The sequence below is a fragment of the Quercus suber genome, unplaced genomic scaffold (genome assembly GCF_002906115.3).
Source record: "Quercus suber isolate HL8 unplaced genomic scaffold, Cork oak 2.0 scaffold_259, whole genome shotgun sequence".
Lineage (NCBI taxonomy): Eukaryota > Viridiplantae > Streptophyta > Magnoliopsida > Fagales > Fagaceae > Quercus > Quercus suber.
Genome location: NW_027069715.1, coordinates 614,898 through 621,138, shown reverse-complemented (window position 1 = coordinate 621,138; position 6,241 = coordinate 614,898). Strand labels below are relative to the sequence as shown.

The 6,241-nt window shown below is 36.0% G+C and overlaps 2 pseudogenes; both read left to right on the top strand.

Annotated features, from left to right (window-relative positions):
* The first annotated feature begins 1,823 nt into the window (after positions 1-1,823).
* On the top strand, positions 1,824-2,765 carry LOC112039919 (citrate-binding protein-like; annotated as a pseudogene).
* A 1,462-nt stretch (positions 2,766-4,227) lies between these two features.
* On the top strand, positions 4,228-4,957 carry LOC112039907 (citrate-binding protein-like; annotated as a pseudogene).
* Positions 4,958-6,241: the final 1,284 nt, after the last annotated feature.

The following is a 6,241-nucleotide window of genomic DNA, read 5'->3' as shown; positions in this document are numbered from 1 at the left end:
GTAAGATCAAAGGTCCTTCCTCGAGAGAACTCTATATATATGGTTCTAGAACATTGCAAAAACTAGGTGGCAACTCCCCTCCTGTGTGCTCCACTGGGGATAGTAAGTTTAATTCTTATGTGTCTTGTTTCTTAACCTTAATAAAAACTATTTCAATACTTGTTTGTACACACATCACTTGTTCTCTTTTGTCCCTTAACCTTGGTTGGTAATGAGTGGGAAGATGAGAGGCTCCATTCAGGCCCAAATTTTCTGAAGTCCATCCCACCAACTCACAATCAGTGCCATTGCCTATAATGGACTTTGAGTACATTAAAGGTTTGTTACCAATCCACTATGGGGTTCACTTAGGCCCTCAGTTGGAATCATAGCTCACCTAGTTATGAGTGACTTACTTATCTATCACTTTTGCCTTAGGGTGCCTACCTACACTAGAAAGATCCTAGACCCTATCACAAAGAATAACCTTTATATATCTCTTATTTGTTCAACCATATACCACGTGTTCACCTAATTCTAAAGGACAAATAAAAGATATTAAAAATGGAAGGGATGGCCCTAAAGTTATGGTATATATACCCTAAGATATTATGGGATAAAAGAAAAGAAGTTCTTACATATAAGAGGCTTGTCCCTAAATCCAAAGGCATATCTTAACTTGAAAGGTTCATAAGATCATAGCCTAATTGCTATCATAGGCCCAAGTGCAAAAAGCCCTTTTGAGAAAGAGAACTTTGGACCTAAGTTAATAAATATGCTATGGACTTAGCATCCAACATCCTTCAAAGCCAAGAATGAAACTCTCTAATCTTGGGTCTTTTTGTTGCATGCCTAGGCCAAAATGATGAGAATTTTATAGACTTTGAGAGGAAGGCTACAATGTATTCTAGCTAGAGGGCTATTTCAAGAAAAAAAATGATGAATAAAAATGAAAAGCCCAAAGGTGATGAATGCATTGTAAGCCCACGTTTAAAACAAAGAGTTGAAAATTTCTAAGTGCATTGTAATGAAGCCCATGAGAGTAATATGAGAGCTTTATTATTAATGGACCAAAGCCCAATGAAACAAGGGGCAAAAATCCATGAGAGGGAAGGGAGTGACATTGTAATTGGGTCTTCATTAAAATGAACTTAAGAATTTTCTAAAGACAGCTAAAGTTTAAAAGGAACCTTTAATTGGGACATGAATTAGCCACTTAAAATTTTCAATTTTTGGTGGATTATAAAGATTTCCAGTCTATTGTTCAAAAGGGTTGGAGTAATCAGGTTTTGGTTAATCCATTGTTCAGAGCGTATAAAAAGCTGAAGATGCTTAAGACTAATTTCAGGAGGACAATTTTGCAGTTTGGAAAATAAGTTATTGATGCCAGATTGGACATGGAGGAGACTTAAAGGGCTGTTCTAGCTAACCCTGGTTAGCAGGATTGTATTAAGAGAGAGAAGTTGACGTTGCATGAATTTATGTCCTTGAGAAGAGCCGAGGAGTCTTTGTTAAAAAAATAAATCCCAAGTTGCTTGATTGAACCTGGGAGACCAAAACACTGCATTCTAATGGTGAAAGTGAAATATGCAAGAAATTAGTTCAAGTGATTAGTAGATGAAGAAGGTAATAAGGTTGAACATATTGGGGGAAAAAAACTGTGTAGACATGCACAAAGGGGAAGCACAACATGCTGACCACAACAAGTCACCTTGCTCAGCACATGACATGCCTCCCTCATGCACATAGGTTTGTGTGACTGATGTGAGTAGTTGAGTACAAGATGCCATCATATATAACTTATAACTGGACCGTCCTTAAATATTCTTGGGAGCATTGTAACCATGGCATTGCTTTTTGCTAATGAGCAGTCTGGTCATAGTCATATTCCCATGTTAGTTGGGCAAGGAACATAAGTCCAAACCAATAAAACAAATATCTATGTTTGTCAAGTCCCGGAAAATAATCGCTGGCATAGGTCATAACCACTATATATGGATGCCTGCAACTTCAGATTTCCAACCACACTAAAAAGAGTGAGATAGTAAAGGAGAAAAATGAATAATTCCTGTAGGTTTCTGCTTGTCATATTAGTTCTGGTCGGCTCACTAGAGATGTTCAATTTTTGTGGTGCAGACCCTACTAATGGCTTCACCCTTGTTCCATTAACAGAGTCAAATTTTGAGTTACAGAAGCCATATGACATACCTCTAGACCAACGCTACAGTTTTGTTAATGGGTTCACCATTTATGGGTCTATGCTGATGACAAGCCGCACGACCCCAATAGTCATACTCAGCCGCGCACTGAAATTCGAATGAAGGTAATATGTAGTGCATGAATTCAGGTGTTTATTTATGCTCACAAATGCAAAAAGCATTAAGCAACTTCTTCCTTTTGTAGGGGCTTGACTATTCAAGTGGAGTCTGGCAATTTGAAGGCTATGGCTTTGTTCCAAATGGAACATATGGTGCTACAGTTGGACAGATTCATGGTGCAGCTCATGGTGCCACCACTTTGATACTAAGAATCTATGATGGGGACATGAAGTATTAAGTAGAGATCTGGTGGCTACTGATCTCTATGATAAGTGGTTCAGACCTAATATAATTCATGATGTCGATATGGGGATGGTAGCTGTTTTCATTGATGGTGTCCAAAATTTTCAAGCGAAAGATAAAGGACCAGGAGACTTGTACTTTAAATGTGGGGTTTATGCTGCACCTACTAATATCAGCTACTACATGGAATCAAGGTGGAGAGACATCAAAATATATAATCATTAATTGAGATTAATATATAAAATAAAAGATTTATGTTCCTATGTTGGTCTGTCCTGCAGACCTTTAAAATTAGACCTTAATCAGTTGACCTCTTTAATGATCCAAAGATGTCTATAGCATCTATATCTTTCTTCATAATATGATAAATTATCTTTTTATTATTATTATTATTATTTTTATCTATTTCATGTTAGTACTAATGTTCAAAATTTCTAGGAAACCACTGATAACAGTGTTAAGAAATTTGTGGACTTTGGGTTGAATTGATTTAGGGCTTTATGAGAATTTGGGGTAAGGATTGAGAGGGATGTGTTGGTCACAGTTTGCTAACCCATCTTGCATCAAAGCTACATTCAAGGAGAGAGTAATGCTAGACACAAATTTTCACAACATTTTTCATGACTGAAAAAAAAAAAAAAAAAAAAAAAATCATGTCATGCAAGCAACAATTATAACAAGGTTACAAATTGACCAACTTGTTACATTTCAAAATTTAGACTAAAAACCCAACGTAAATTTTTACTCCATAATAATAATAGTGATAATAATAATAATAAGATTTGTATTTTTTGAGAAACAATTACATACACAAGGGAGAGGAAATGGAGTTCTAATATAAAGACATGCCACAAACTCCACTCAAATGCCATGTAATCATAATAATTAGTTTTGAAACTTGATTCTTTGATAGAAAACCAACATAGTGCAGACCAGGTGAGAAAGATGCTTCAGACATTAATTAATTTTACTATTGGTGTCAATATTCAATACTTGAATCTTATAGAAAAGACCAAAAAGTTAATCTATTCATACCAAACCAAGTTCAAGATAAACAAGAAAAATAATACAAAAATAAAGAACCGGGACAACTTTTGTTGTCAATATGACTAATGAGTGATGGCTAATGGTTAATGGCTAATGAGCAATGGTTTCCGTTGTTTCCCTAGGCCAAGTAATACAGTTCCTACCACCTGGCATTTCATATCATTCGTCTATGTTGATCTCTTTGATTCCTGTTGATATTTCTGGCTCCAAGCCATCTGAATTCTTCAATTTCTGGCTGGAGTATAAGAATTTCCAGTCCTTTGTTCAAAAGGGTTGGAGCAATCAGGTTTTGAGTAAAGTTATTGAAGCCAAATTGAAAATGGAGGAGAACACGATGTCATCCTATGTAGCCACGACTCTTGTGTCTCACGGGGCGTTAACACTTTATAACTGGGCTGCCCTTATTCCTTGGCAGCACCGAAAACATGACATTGTTGTTTGCTAATGATCAGATTTCATATTCCCATGTTAGTTGAACGAGGATAAGTCCAAACAAATAAAACAATATCTATGTTTCCAAATGCTTAGAAAATAATGGCCAGCATAAGCCATAACCCGTATCCCTATATATAATATATGGATGCCTACAGCTTCTAAAGCTCCAACCATACTAAAGAGAGTGAGAAAGTCAATGAGAAAAATGAATGATTCTCGTATGTATCTGCTTGTCTTATTGGTTCTAGTTGGCTCACTAGAGATGTTCAATTTTTTGTGGTGCTAATCCTATTGAAGGCTTCACTCTTGTGCCATTAACAGAGTCAAATTTTGAGATACAGAAACCATATGACATACCACTCAAGCAACGGTACAGTTTTGTTAATGGGCTTCACTGATCATGGGTCTATGCTGATGACAAGCCACACAATCCTAATAGTCATACCAAGCCACGCACTGAAATTCGAATAAAGGTAATATGTATGTATGAATTCATGCGTTTATTAATGCTCACAAAATGCAATAGGATTAAGCAGCTGTTTTCTTTTGTAGGGGCTTGGCTATTCAAGTGGAGTCTAGCAATTCGAAGGCTATGGCTTTGTTCCAAATGGAACATCTGGTGCTATATATCACAAATTCATGGTGATGCTCATAGTGCCACCACTTTGATACTAGGAATCTATGATGGGGACTTGAGGTATTACACTAGAGATCTGGTGGCTACTGATCTCTATGATAAACGGTTCAGACTTAATATAATTCATGATGTGGATATGGGGATGGTAACTGTTTTCATTGATGGAGTTCAAAAATTTCAAGTGAAAGATAAAGGACCAGGCAACTTGTACTTCAAATGTGGGGTTTATGCTGCACCACCTAATGTAAGCTACTACATGGAATCAATGTGGAGAGACATCAAAATATATAAACATTAATTGAGATTAATATATTAAATGAAATATTTATGTTCCTAATTTTAGTCCTTGACTAGTTGACCTCTCTAGTGATCCATAGATGTCTATAGCATCTGTATCTTTCTTCTTAATATGATCGATTATCTCATTTTTTATCCGTTTCATGTCAGCACTAATGTTCAAATTTTCTAGGAAACCAATGGTAACCTAGGAAGCAAGGACATGAACAATAGTATGGATACTAACACAGGTACAACAAGGTGACATGAGTAATTTTTGAAAAATTATAACATAAAACAACTTATATGACACTCGTACAACATAGATACGATATCTTAAATGAAGTGAATGTGCTTCCTAGTTGATAATAGAGTGTAACTGTGTAAGAAATTAGTGGATTAGGGGTAAATTGATTTAGGGATTTATGATAACTAGTCACGGACCTGTGCGTTACGCGTGATTATTTTTTTAGGTTGGTTTCATTAAATTTATTTATTATTTCATTTTGGACTCATTTAATATATAGTAATGTAATTTATAATCATATTTTAATTTATTATAGGGACAATTACAAGAAATAATATATATATATATATACCAACAATGGGGAAGGGACGCACAGCTGAAGAGATGGAAGCACAATATAATATATTGAAAATAAACAAAGTAGAACCAGCCAAGGAGGCGGTATTGTGATGTCACGGAAGCCTAAAGAAAGCACACACTATGCTCTCTTGATGAAACAAAAACTAAACTGTTAGTTTCTGGGTAGTAAACCTCGAATCCACGAGGGGTTCCTTGAATCCACAAGGTGATAGGTCTGGAATCCACCAGAGAACACAAAAAACACAAGTCTGAATTTTTATTGATAATAAACTATTTTGCCTCTGATGGCTACAAAACATATAAATACTGAGCAAAAACGTTTAAAACCCTAATTCGCACTAATTAAGCGATTAGGTGACAAAATTACCGAATTTTACCAAAAATGGCAAAATTGAGTTAAACGCAGAATTATAGACTACTGGCCTTAAGGGTCGTCCCAAAATAGACGGGACCTTATTCTGACTTTTAAACTAAAAGTTATTAAGGAAAAACAAATATTACTATAAATAGAAAAACATTGTTTTCGGGGCCTTAACGAAGGAATTTGCCTAAAATTTGGCGACATTCATGGTGTCATGAGTCTGGATCAGAACGTCGTTTCCCTTCAACCTGCCAAATTTCATGCAATTCCGACACTGTTACCTCTGATGGCCCCTACTGGCACCCCCCTTTGATCTTGCGTTGTGACTTCCTGCGCCC